The 14,457-nt window shown below is 39.1% G+C and overlaps 1 protein-coding gene across 3 annotated transcripts in view; it reads right to left on the bottom strand.

The window, feature by feature from the left end:
• The window catches only part of ARHGAP15 (Rho GTPase activating protein 15), a 338,762-nt gene extending 326,648 nt beyond the window's left edge, over nt 1-12,114 (bottom strand). For 2 of the 3 annotated variants that reach the window (XM_030488812.1, XM_030488809.1), the window contains exon 1: nt 9,593-9,835. The gene's annotated coding sequence lies outside the window, so the exon portion shown is untranslated. Of the gene's footprint in view, nt 1-9,592; nt 9,836-12,085 lie in introns of those variants that run through there. The other variant, XM_030488811.1, reaches the window with a different exon arrangement.
• Nucleotides 12,115-14,457: the final 2,343 nt, after the last annotated feature.

A 14,457-nucleotide genomic window follows, 5' to 3' on the forward strand; every position in this document is an offset into this window, starting at 1 on the left:
TATTTCTGATAGTTGCCACACATATTAGGAATATCTGATTCTCTGCTTACAGTATGTCACAGATCTGCACAGAAGTGGAGTCTATACCACACAATAACTTAGAGACTGCCATAGATTGACACGTCAGTGATTTCCTGCCCACTGGTCGCAGCACTAAAAATATGACTGGCTTACTGCTATGAAGATTGACAGCAGGTTTTCGTCTATTTTTTCTATTTTTTTTCCTATTTTACACAACAAAAATATTAAAAGGATGAAATAATAGAAGGCTGATATCGAGTCCCACTTTCTAGCAGATGTCAGCAAAACACTTAACCAAATACACAGTTTCAGTGGAAATACTATTAATCTTTACAAATTGTTGGTTGATTTGGCTCATGGATTGGATGAATAGAGACATGAAGACAGAAAATTTAAATAGCTGTGCTATACTGGCAATGGCTATCAATGAGGTTTTAGGCAGGGACCTGAAGTTGTCCTTTGTGTCATTCTGAAATTTTGTAGAAGATCATAGCTGAAAGCCTCAGGGTCTGTTTCCTGCTATACACAAACCTTTAAAAATAGCAAGATCAAATGACAAAGAAAAACAGGAATCTGGTTAAATGTCTTGTATCCTAGGACAGAGATGTGCTATATCTTAAAATGCTTTCAAATGGCCAAAGAATTAGAAAGAGAAGAGAATGGGAGACAGTTACCATTCTGAAGTTGTACAGATACAACAAACTCTTCACATCCATATTTAATGACTACAGATCCAACTCTAATTCTGTAATCCTCTATGACCTGCTGTCTACAGGACTTCCTTACACAAGTAAAAGCTTGCTAGGAAATATCACTAGGATATTATTGGAAACAACAAAAAGATGCAGTAGGGTAAAAAAGCCTACTGTCTTCAAGTTAGCAGGTGACTGCATACGGTTATGTCTCTTCTTGCATCACATAGTTCCTTAATTACATCACATGTGAAGGTCTCAGGAAAGGTAACAGTTATTTCAAAATTTTGTCTGTCCCAATTTATCATATGGCACAGTATAATGCTATCCCATACTATTCACCACTCCTATGTCAATTTAATATCTCAGATTCAAGTGGAACTTGAAGCTAAAAGTATCCTTTGTGTACAGTTTGGCCTGCATATGTTCTGGGAACAGTTGTCCATAGCAGAAATTCAGTTGAATATGTAAAAGAACATGCCTGGGAAAAATTGCTGCTTCTAGGTCTTACTGCTGGCAACGCATTTCATTTCTTTCTGGAGTGCATCTGATCTGCGACACCTGCCTCCATTTTCTATGCTGTGGAAGCTAGACTACAATCCTTCAAATGATGAATCTTTGTCATATATGCACAGTATTAAAAAAAACAAACTATGACTATCATCCTATACATAACACTTCTAATGCATCCTACTACACTGGATAGGAGTATGGTTTAGATATTAGACCAATGGCAGCAAGTAGTTTACAGCATCATAAAAGTTCATAACAATTTAATTGATCCAACGCCAGATAAGACCTGAGAAGTGCTAGAGGGAAATGCTTGGTTACTCTTGACCTCACCTTACCTGACACATGAGGAAAAGATAATTTCCTTCTACCTCCTTCCTTTTGCTGTACACTTACATACTGCAGATGAGTACAGAGTAGAGTCATGGCTTTTCAACCACCACAAGTAAGACTAGCCAGCTCTAAACTCATTTTACACCTGCATATGACGCTTGTCAAATGGTAACTTTTTAGTTTAAAGCTGTCTAATTCTGAATAAAAAAAATCCAATGTTTTCTCTAGGAAGATCACATAAGAATCACAAATTTTCTCCAGTACTTGAAAGAAATCTGTTCCTATAGCCTAAATGTTCAGAAAAGTGTTGTTACTTTTAGTGTTGCCAGTTCTGAAGTGATGAGATACTATGGGAAAGGTTATTCTTGCAGTATTTACAGACACAAGCAGAAGCAGAAGTGACAGAAATTTCAAAGTAAGACTGCTTGAAATACTTCCAGCTCAATTTTGCAGAACTTCTCCTCACAGAGAGTCAGATATTCATCCAAACTTTCCATGCTTACCTGAACTAGACATGTGGTGATCATAATTTTGGAACAGCCCAAACTCTCTGGAGAAGTAGAAGAGTTAGTACCACATGACAAACTGATGTATTAGAAAAATATTTTTTAAACGCCTGAAAGATTGCTGCAAATAGCCAAAGAAAGAAACTTCCTATAAGTTCTCAATTTCAGAGCTTTGCTGACAGAAATTTTGATTTCGATTTGACAGCAGCTATATAAAGAAGCTATCACAAAGCTAGCTTGGGCAGGATGTTACAGCATATTTGCGACCTTCACCACATTCAGGCACATGTTCTGCTGGCTGATCCATGGTGGAGGAAGCACCTCCTTTTCATCACTGAGTAAGACTATGCACAATTTTTATCGCTCTAAATCAGTTGTGCACTACTGAACACCTGGAGCAGTTGTAAATCATGTCTTAGATTGCCTCCTGGCCCTTACTCCCTGCAGCAGTAGCATCCCCTTCACTAGAAAAAATGCCCTACTGAGCTCTATTTAGACTCTAGTGAAAGAGTGGCTGTTGTTTTAACCTCTTCAAGTATTTTAGAGTCCCTCATCTTAGTAGTTCAAACGCACATTCGCCTTGTTCTTAATCCATTTTGCAGTTCCATATACCCATCATCCTACCTGTCTGTAAAGATGAGATGCTGAGATTATTGAATAGGAAAGGCTTTAAAGCTTCTCAGACTTTAAAAACAAATTAAAAATAAAGTTATAATAAAACTATTTTCTTTATTTAAAACATAATAAAACTATTTCTTCCTGACACTTCCTGCCTCAAGAGTGTCTACAAGAGGCTTGTCCCTCATTCAGACAATAATAGCCCCTCCCTCTCATTCCCCAGGATAATGTTCAAATTCCCTGTTCTGTGCACATGAAACAGTCTCTCCTACCCTTTCTCAAACTTCCTCCATAGATATCTGCAGCAGTTTTTGTGCTGTGATCCTACAGCTGCTGCCTTACTTCTTCTCACTGCTCCCACTTCCCATCTGAGGGGGGAAAAAAAGCTCCAGACACTTTTAATCTGTTCCCACACTCCATCTCCACTTTCCTTTGCAGAGCTCCTGGTGCTGCTCTTGTAAGAGACGCTGCTGTGAAACACAGCAGAGCCAGCACCTACAAATTTAAGAGAAAACTTTTAAGGTACAGCAAGAACTAGAAGGGGAAATTCTTTGAGGCTTGCATCAAGCAAGTCCCTGTTCTGCATTTCATTAAGCCCCTGGTTTTCTTTCTTCACTAGCCACCTGTGCAATGGCCTACAGCGGAACACAAGGCAGCAGTAGTGCCTGCCCCACCATGCTGCTCCTCAGCACCACATGGCAAATTGGGGAGAAGACAAAGGCTTTTGGTTTATGTGATAATATCTGATATCACATTGTGTAGCTAAGATGTCTGCTTTCTGCAAAAGTGAAATGCCAAGGGTATTGTGGTGTCAAAAACATATATTTTTTGATTATGCAAGAAGTTTGAGCATAGGCTCTGTTAATTATATCTAAAATTTTTACTGCAAATGTACATTGTTTTGTAAGGGATCAGTGAAATATTTATTTCACTAAGGTGGTTCAAGATGACTCCAGAAACCTTGTATGCATATTTTCTATGGGCCAGGAGAGCAGAGCCCAACTGCACCATGGCTCCCACCACAGGTGTGCTGCACTTGGTAGGAGCAGTCAGAGTCAGCAGCAATGACAACACGAATACAGCAGTACCAGATCCGTGTGTGAAAACCAACAGTCATGGTGAGAAGAGTCATCTGCCCTCAGCATGATTAAGAGCAAAAATACTTAACAAGCATTACATTTTCTGCTGATTGTGGGTTTATTAGGTAGTGTGGTAACATGCAAAGCTGATAGACTCCTCATATCCCTTGCTGGAGGAAACTGCGCTCTGCTCAAGTGAGCCTTTGCAGTCCTACATACCTGAGTTAAAAAGTCGTTACAGCACATCAACATTATTCCCTAAACATCTCTATCTTGGTGCATGATACAAGTCTGATAAGAAATCTCTGCATTTAACTTTTTTCATTCTTTCATTTCATACCATTTTTGCTCCACATTTTAATATATTCCTTTTCTTCACTTACATTCTAGGACAGCTTTTATAAAAAATCCAAAATTTAGATGAAAATTAAAAATAGAAGTTTTCCCATTAAAATCTCTGTGTAGCAATTCTGAATGTCTCAGGCCTGTATGACTACATACTACTGAATTCAGAGCCAGTGGTAGACTGTCCAAAGCAAATTAAAGAAAAAGGGTTGAATTTCTCTAAGTCTCCGGTAAGACTAGGGGCACTCCTTGCCTTTGCCAGGGCCTGGGATTAATGCACAAGGAAGTAGTGACATGTTTTAACTTGGGCTGTTTCTCCTTCCTTTGTCACTCCAAGAGGAGTGGATGTATTAATGCCACCTTTAGTCCAAAAATCATCATAAGAATTTGAATACTCATTACTACTGCTTACTATAATTTGCTTTTTTTGCTAATAAAGTAACCAAGCATGCAATGTATTTCCGATAATGGAAATAGTAGTCTTTCTAAATCAAGCCTCAGCACTACTCAGCCCAAAACACAAAAGGCAGCATGTGTCAGAGCAACTTGGCCCATTGGCAAATCTGATGTAACACCTTCCTAGTGGAAAATGTTGACTCATTTGTGGCAAAGCCATTCACTAGAAATGCATTTTGTCTGAACGAGCCCATGAAGGGTTCTGTTGGTGTTTGCTGCAGATGTCCATGGTATTACCATCAGGCTTTCCTGCAGTGTGTGTGGGAATTTGGCTCTGGCCAGCGTCACCATGTGGGCTGGGGATCCCCCAACCAGTGGGACACACTTCCAAGTGTTGGGTCCATTCCCGTACCATAGACCACTCAGTTCCTCCAACCTCGCTGTCCCAAGCAGACATTGGGCCAGCCCAGCAGCAAGTGCTGCCTCAACTGCAGTGGAAACACCAGAAATGCTGAGAGCATCCTGACACCCAGCAAGCTGGTGACGGACCAGCCAGCCATGGAGGCGACTCTCTTGGAGACAGAACTCCAGAGCTTCAATTGTCTTCACAAAATATCTGTGTCATTTCCCTCCTCAACCACAAAGGAAGGTAATTTAGTAACATCCTGAGCAGCAAACAAGTTTAGGTGCTAAGCACTATGCCTTGCCTAGGAGGAGCTTTGGTATCTGGTTCAGAACCAAATACAGTGGTGGCTTTGCTCAGGGTGTGGCAGGAAAAGAATTAAGAAACAGAGAACAAGCACATAGTTAAAGCACGTCTTTTCAGCTCTAAGCCACATTCACTTCTGTTTTTTCTTCATCTTTTTCTCCCCTTCCCCTCTTATCATGTTGCAGTTGTGCTGAAAAATGGTGTATGTCTTGGAGAAGGAATCAGAAGGCATTTTAAGTTCATTTGTTCGAGGTCCGTGCCTGTTTAGTATATCAGGCACAGGCTTTAGAAGAAATATTCATGAAAAACCACAGTACAAACCCACAACACCCAGCTTAACTACAAGTGAATGATTTAATACCTGTCAATCTTAAATGGCAGGAAGTCTTGTATTGTGTCTTAACCTTGAACCACTAACCATAGCAATTTCAAACTTGCTTAGTTAATTTATTGGGCATCCTTCAGTAGGTATCTGTGCACCGTTGAGTTAGTATTTTACTGTGTAACTTATACATACGCCCGGAAATTTAGAAGCTAATCTGAATACCATTATCTATTTAACCCTCTCATATCTTTCCTACTCAATTTCCAAGACACTTCTTTCTTATGTTAAGTAAGGTGAATGGAAATACAGAGAAATGAAGAAAAAAAGGCCAAAACTTTCAAGTAACCATGAATTCTGGGTTCTTAATTGCTGGTAAACAGGACTTACTTTACACATGCAGACAGCAACACTTCTAGAGATTTTCAGCATGAGCCAATAAGACATTGAAAATCTGCTCTAGCATGACCTGGCTGCATCCACAGACTGAGCTCTAGCATAAGTTAGATTTGCCCCATGGTCAGTTTGCAACATCTAAATGTCTATGCCCAGAAAATTAATGCCTGCTTTTCTCATTCAGCCAGCCTTCTTAAAAAGAAAAAAAAAAAAAAAAATAAGAGGGAAAGATCCAATAGCATTTTTTTTACTCTTATTTCAGCCAGCCTGGAAGTCTGTACCCCAAGGTGTTTCAAGTTATAATAAAGATGATGGGAGTCTACAGAGGTCTATTTAAGGTCTTATTCTTAAATAGATCGGCATTGAGGAAGTCCCTCTACAAATGAGAAGCTAGCACTGTTTGTTTTGTAGACAGTCTCCAAAGGAACCTTTTTATGGTATTTCTCAAAACAGTGAAGATTGACAGAGGCATGTCAAGTGCATGAAGGCACAATCTTAACATCCATCACAGCAAAGAAACAATCATCTCTGTCCTTCAGATGTCAATAAGAGAGTGGTCGGTGAAATTAAGATTCATTGAGATCACTGGCTGAAAGCAGACCAGCCTTGTAAGAAGGTTTCAGAAGGAGGTAACACCAATGTCTCCTGACCTAGACCAAGTTCACAGGTTCCCAAATGCACATTCAACAGGGCTGCATGCTGTTGTGAGCAAGCTGAAGACAGCAGGGCCTTCAGTTTACTCTGAGACTAAGACGACATTAGAGTAAGCAGTTTGATGGTGACGAAAGCTGTTACAAGCACCACTAGGTAGAAAAATGGACACTTTTGTGCAAGTTGTATATCCAGATAGAGATATCCAGAGCTGTTGTGCTCTGAATGGCACTTGAATTATCATGGAAGACACACAGTCAAAAGCTGGGTCAAAATTTTATCCCATCTGTTTTCTTCAGGACTAATGTTATCAAAAGTGAATCCAGAAGAACAATCAAAGCATCTTCATAGAGACTGTGTCCATCAATACCAGCTTCTGTCTTTGTAGCACTGAGAAATAGGTTTGAGGTATTCATGTGGAAGTCTTAGGAGAAAAGTGTAGCGTAGAGACTTTAGCTAGAGCTCAAGTGTTCCTGTGCTTTGTCTTTAAGAGATCACCCCAAACAACACCCAAACACAATTAGATACATTCCTTACAAAATGCCATGTTTCAGGTTTTTAATTAAAAACACACCTAAGCACTAACAGACTTCCCCAATATCAAGAGACAGTTTCTAGCAGCAGGCAGGCTTTAAGAACTCATTAAATGGTTAGCAGCTCACACTGATTGAGCTGACACAGCACAAAGGCACCAAAAAAAAAGAAGAAAAAAGTAATGAAAAATAAGCAAGTATCAGAATTACACATTGTGAGCATAAAAAAATTCGGAAGATGCGGCCTATAACCCACTAAGCCACATGTGAAACAGGCCATAATAAAGCAGTTCACACTGCTCAAAGACTGTGGGACTGCTTAACAGAGAACCAGACTGAAGTCTCTGAGCAGCATAGCAAAAGCCATCCTCACTACAGCACTAGATATCATGATGGGTGCTTCATCTCACTTGCATGGAGTACTACTTTTTAGAGCCTTGCCTGAAGCTCATCATTGCAAAGAAGCAATAACTTCTGAGGCCAGAACTAGATAGAGAAATCAAAACCAGAACTGTGTACAGCTGTTTTGGTTAAGCTAGCACCATGTCCAAGATTGTAGTGTTACGCCACCAAAAAAATGGGAAAATAATCTAAATGTGTCTCTCACCATTTTAGTTTCTGGTTCCTGCCTTGCTCCAGGTAGGGAGGAACACGCATGAGACCATGGTCTGTTACAGACCTCGTCGTTGCTGCCCTGGCAATCCCAGCCCTGGTGAAAGCGTCACACGATCATGCTTGGATCAGAAAAAAAACAGTATCTCTTCCAAGCTAGGGTATCTCTTGCATCAAAGCAGAAGGAAATTTCTACAACAAATGCTGCCAAAAAGGCAAAGATTTTTATAATTCAATAATAGTGTACAGCAGGAGTTTTAAAATACAGAGAGTGCTTCAGCTGTTCACTCTATTTGGAAAAGAAAATGAACAAATGTACATTACAGATGTAATTGGATTGAGAGGTACCGTGAATGAGAGATGCCGGGTTTAAATGTATTTCCTTTGGACACAAAGGGGTAAATTGCAGGGAAGGGAGAAATAAAGAAAAATAACTCTAAGAATTCAAACCACTTTACCAAATCTCCCAGCTTTGTGGAAAATGCATTTCGAATGACTCTAAGACATTGCAGCAGTAACATAAAAACGGCTACAAACAAAGCCCAGAAAGAGAACATGTTCTTTTTACATAATTTCCCTGTCTGTGCTGATTTGTATATGCAGGCAGGAGAGCTTTTTTTCTCCAAAAATTACAGAAATTTTGAAATGTAATCTTACAACACTACACTAAAATCTGTCTCCAATTAGTATGCATGATTTCAAAATGAGCTTCCAGCCACATGTGATATCTTTCAACTCTGACCCATATTTCCAAAAGAAAAACAAATTCCTTCTTACGATAAGGCTATCAGTTACAAACATGAGTACATGTCACAAAGTTTGCAGGAAACTACACATTACCAGGAGAACAAATCTTCATCATAGAACAAATATTGTTAATTCTGGTTTTCCTTTGTGTGGCACATAGCCAAAGCATTGTATTGTGCTATTTGAACATCTTCCTTAATTACTATTTCCTTGTAAAGCTCTGAAGGCCAGAAAGCAGTATTTGCCCACTGACAGCAATGCAAAGTGATCTTTTCTGATAGAAAGCTTTGAGTAAGATGAGAACTCAGGAACCAACCTTTTTCTGGCCAGTTCTGAAGGGGAGGAAGAATTAGCATGGAAATGAACAGCCTCATGCAGGAACCATGCTACTATGATATCTCCTCTGAACAGCTCCACGAGGAACAGCACTGAGAGTACCCATAGACAGAACAAGGATGTTTTTTGTACAATGTCATTTATGATAGCCCATGTCTGATTCCTATTAGCAGCACTGATGAATAATAAAGTGGTACAAAACTTTTTGACATAGAGCAGGGAAGAGATCTCTGTATCAATCTCTTCATTCTCTAGTGATACGGAGTATCAAATACCTACCTTTCCTACTCACTAACTCTTACACTATCTTCTTCTACTAATCACCTCCCTCGTGGTAACCAGCAGGGAAGGAAGCCAGTTAATCAAACAGTGCTGAACTGCAACTGGCAAAGGCAAATGTTACGAAAAGTGATCTAATCTCATTTCCCAGCCAGTGCCACCAGCCTTTACTACCTTCTGGGGACAGCTAGTTAGCACCAGCAGGGATATGAGAAGTCATTAATGGTTTGGGATACTAGAGAGGGTCAGATACGGTTGCCTCTTGCACAGGATACAGCAGATTTGCTAGATTCTGAATACTAATGTTCCCTTTAAAACATCATTCTACATCTGTACCCTTTACTTTTATGTTCATTGCTTTCAAATTCACAAATGCCAATAGAAATAATTGTGTAAATAACATAATCCATATTGAACGCATACAACACACGTGCAGTTATGATAATTTTTAAAATCTTTAGCAACAGGTTTTCTGAACTGCGTTAAGACAAATTTAAGGCTCCTTACCTACAGCCATATGGACGTCGTCATTTCATCTCAAACTGCCATCAACCAGCAACAGTTTTAACTATTTCAAAAAACGGAAAACAACTAGGTCACATGTCAATAGAGAGCATTTGGGTTAATCTCCCACAGCTCGTAAAGATAGAAAGAAAGCAAGAAAAAAAAAAAAGTAAAATAAAACCACTTCCTGCAACAGCAGAAGTTAACCGTCTCACCAGTGAGTGACTTACACCCAGGTTTAGTGCAAAATTCTTCCAGACTAGATATAAAGCCAAATTTTAAAGTGTGAAAGCAATTTCTCTGTTAAAATTGCAATTAACAGAGAAGGTTAGTTTTGGTAGAAGGTAAACATGAGTTTTAAAAGGAAATGCTGAAAGGAATTATGATTCTAAGCCTCAAGACAACTTCCTCTTTCTTACCTTAATGAAACCCTTTGAGCACTGAAATAAATAGCTTGCAAAAAAATCTGCTTTGCTGTTTTGAAATACAGTTTTAGCAAACGTGACACCACACTGTTACTTTATATTTATAAAATAGCAAATTCTGGCCAATCAAAGAAAGTTACTATTAAAAAAACCCTGTACTATTGCCCAGTGAAGGTTGCCTAGATAAATACTTCTGCTTCTTTGGTTTTCTGTTTCAACGCTTCTCCATGAAGCAGCCCCCGGAGAGGCACAGGCAGACACAGCTGCTACCCTGCTTCACTTCCCACAGCATCTCATGCCGTAATGGTCCCTCTCTGGGATTGGGAACTCAGGGAACCAGCAGATTCAGATGCAGCTCCGCACTTCTGGGGCTCCAGAAAAGCCCCTTCCTTGCATACATCTTCACCAGTGCCTTCACCTATCAGGGATTTTTTTTTCAGCAAGGAACAATAGTATCTTTCTGGTATTTCTAACTTGAATTACAAAACAAGGGCTCATCTCCCAAATGCAGCAGGAGTTCCTTGCAAGGCAAGGTGGTTGTGTTGTGTGTATGAGCACCATCACAGTGCTGATCAGGCTGCCAAGCCTTCTGCTGATGTGTTGGCAGAATAGAGGGGATCTTTTTTTGGTTGTCTCCCATAATAAAACAAAGCCATCCTGAAAAATGGATGAAAATCGAAGCCATCCTGGAGTTTAAGGATTTGTCCCAACAGTGAAGTAAAATGAACCCTATTGACAGTGGGTGCCAATGATGTTCCTTAAGAAGATACGCTCCATCAGTGCAGGTGGCAGCAAGAAAATCTTAGAGTGTCTTAAAGGAGGATCTGACAGAATGTCCCATGAAGAAAGACCAGAGGTAGTTAGAAAACAAGAGCTGGGGCTGAGTCTGAAGTGGAGCTTAGGGAGGGATTGTGACAAATTTTACAAGGCTGCAAAGAGAAGACTGATTTGCAGGCAGATAATTTCCCATTACAGGGAAAAAAAAAATGCAAGAAAGTTCCTGTAGAGAACAGCTTTAGCGCTTTATTGCTGTTCATACACTTAGTGAAGCACATGGGAAGCAAGTGCTTCAGGTAAACATAGCACTGCTGAGGGAATGGCAGTGCTATTAAGCTTCAGAGTGACCCTTATATTATTATTATTGATTTTGTAGTAACTTCTACAACCTCCATTTCGTGGCCAAAGATCCAAATATGCTAAAAGCCATACAAAGCAGGAACCAAGACCATCCTTGTTCCCAAATGTTTACTATGTATGCCAAGAGGCACGTACAGGCAGGAGAGCTAAACTAAAATAACTAAATAAAATAATAAACTAAACTAAAATATCGCTTCTTTGTAGGCACTGAATTTTATGGATGTACATTAAAGATGGACTTTTGGAACAAAAAAGTGGATGTTGCATATGAATGGTGATAAGCTGTTTCTCTCAGTCATGAGAAAGCTCTAGTGCGCTTTTCTATAAACTAACAACTGCTAGGGCTTAAAGAACCTGCAGCAGCACTAAGTAATTGCTAGCTCTTTTAAAAACAATATATGTTTCAACTAATTTCGTTATATGGAATAAATTTTAATTGATAAATCTACTGTTGCCATGTGGTCTTCAGATCTTCCTCAAACAAAACAATAAAAAAACCATTTTACAATTACAAAATATTTGTGAACAGTGTGGCCAACAGAATTTCATCACTAGAATGTGAAGAAGACAGCAACAAACCTGTAAAATACTGCAGTTGAACTTGCCTACGTTATCTTGTCCAAAACCTAGATTATCAGAGATGACATTTTTCACAAAAATGTCTTTCACTGTACACCTAACATTTCATGTCAAATTGCATACTCTGTCTGATTTCCTTTGCATCCATTTGACAGTATGTCAGTAGTGACAAAATTCTATAAAAGGATGATGGCAGCTTTGCATATTGCTTAAACTTATGCAGCACAAGCTTCCTGTGAAATCTCTGGAAGGCTGAAAATACTTGAGATGTGCAAAATAACCATTTTAGTAAAATCTAAGAACTCATTTAATCTGAGTAAAGCTAAACAGGAAGCAGAAACCGCATAGACATTACCTGGAACAGATTGTTGCTCAGCAGGTTGGTCTTTGCATGTTTGCTGTGCAAGTTAAAGATGGAGTATCATTTCTGAAGCTCAGATTTTTCATCCTTATTTCAGTGACTCATGGCATCGTTGCTTATGAGGCATGTCATGAAGTTGATGAGCATCCAGATTTCCACATCTCACAACTGAAAGCACAGAGCATTAAGGCTTAACCAGCAGTTTTAAAAATCACTGTTGACTGAGGGTGCTGAACCCCCAGCAGCTGTTACCAACTCTGTTATAAAAAATTCAAGAATTATCATAAGTTTCATCAAGTGCTGGAACAGTGATTCCACAACTTGTTCTCACCACCAGTCCCCAAGGGGGAAAGAAAATTTTACTTTTTTTCTTTTTGCCTAGTTCAGCTTTTACTCTCTGTTGGGATAACTGACAGGCAGCTCATAGTCAGTGTAGCTGACACCCAGTGGCAAATCTTATTCAGTGAGTAAACCAAGCCATAACAGACGATACAAACCTGGACAGCATGCAGGCACAAGCCTGGAAGAACAACCGTACATCCAATGGCTGGTTTCAGAAGAAAATATTTTTTCATTAATGAAAACGGATGAAGTACCAAAACTTTACAATTCACTGGGGAAAAAAACCAGAGAAACCAGAAGACTGTGTAATAATGAATAAATAACGTAGTATTATTTCCCACATTCCTCACCATAGAAATTCTATTTTTCATATTTGTAGAGGTTTAAATTATTTAAATTAAAAAAGGAGGACAAAGAATTATGTTTGTATGGGCAGTAATTCATACTCTTGTTTACAGCAGATGTTTGCTCGGAGAGTTGATGTCCATTCAGTAGCCATCATTTTTTGCTATAAGGGCTTTGAATATTTAATATCAGGAAAACATTTCTAGGAGCTCATTCTTGTGTATCAAGAAAGCCACACATATGGCCATGTAACATCTCAAATAGTTTATAGTCCAAGTTAATGACAGTCTCTAATATTACCTGCTTGGGCAACAACTGCTTTTTATGTAGGAGCTTGTATGTAAATGTCAATGCCAGTATACGGTAAAGCTAAATTTACTGAACTCTCTCAACCATAAGATGCATTATAAATATTCTGATATCACCTTCCAAAACCTTTTAGTCTCAATTGATTTTCACCCTAAAAAAAAATCCATTTTACTTACCACAGTTTTGAAAGTGCAAAAGATACTTTTTTAAAATTTTCAGACATGGTAGAAAATAGATCTTTAGAGATTCTTCAGCAGTTTAATGTTGGCTAACATAAGAGGACACTAAAGTTAATAAAAACAACTAAGTATGAAAGTTCTATGCAAATCCAAACTGGTCCTTTTTTCTCTTTCCCAGGTGTTTGAGGAATCTTGACACTTATTTTAAAGGCCAGCCTTGCCTAGGGTTACTTTTAATAATTTAGAAAAGCCACTTCAACTCATTGTATATCTATGCAGTACTAAGAAAGAGATAAACCCCCAGCATATGTCGATGCATTATGTAAAGACTTTCCTTGACAGGATTTAGTTACATGCAAGCTTTAAATGCAGTGTAAATGCATTTTCTGGAGTGTTAGGCCTCCAAGTGCTAAAAGTACTACAATACCAAACTGCCAAAAAGGTGGTTTTACATCACACAGTAACGGACTTTAAAAAGACAAATGAGTCATGCACTTCAGTGACAATATCTTAATCTATGCACCCGTGATCAAGTCAGCCACAAAGTGGTGCTAGCAAAATCTTCTTCAAAATCTTGTTCCAAAAGCTGTCAATGTTTTCACAGTAAAGGAAGTATGGAGTGGCTGTCCTTAGAATAAAAATGATACTCCAGACAGTGTTGTTTCTACCCCTATTAAAAAAGCTTCAGCTACATGGTGAATAACAGTGGGAAAAGTTCCAAGTCCTGTAAAATCCCACACTGAGGATGAATGTAGAAGAGAGCTGAGATGTTCTGGGATATTCTCTCTTTCTTTGCATCAGTCTTTGAGGAAGAAGAGGCTCGTATCTACAGTATCAAATTCCACATTCACAAAATAGATAACCATAAGCATACAGCAACACAAGGCATTCACAAAAATAGCGTGGCCCCCGTCAAATCTAGTGGAAATAAAAATAGCTGGGGTCATTGTTTGTCTTTTCTTAATACAGATTTTATACATGTGGTAGGCTCTGCTCTTGCTCTGCTGGTCCCATGCTGCCATCACAGAATGAGTCAAAGCTACCCTGGCAGTTGTGCCAGAAGATAAAAAGTCAATAAAACCAGTAGAAAGTCAGATGCAGGAGGTAAAACTCCACTGCAGATGGATTATTGTCCTCTCTTGTGTGCAGATGCTTTCAGGGGAGACTATGCTGCCTGAAATGGACCAAGAA

This window comes from Strigops habroptila, chromosome 5 (assembly GCF_004027225.2).
Source record: "Strigops habroptila isolate Jane chromosome 5, bStrHab1.2.pri, whole genome shotgun sequence".
Taxonomy (NCBI): Eukaryota; Metazoa; Chordata; class Aves; order Psittaciformes; family Psittacidae; genus Strigops; species Strigops habroptila.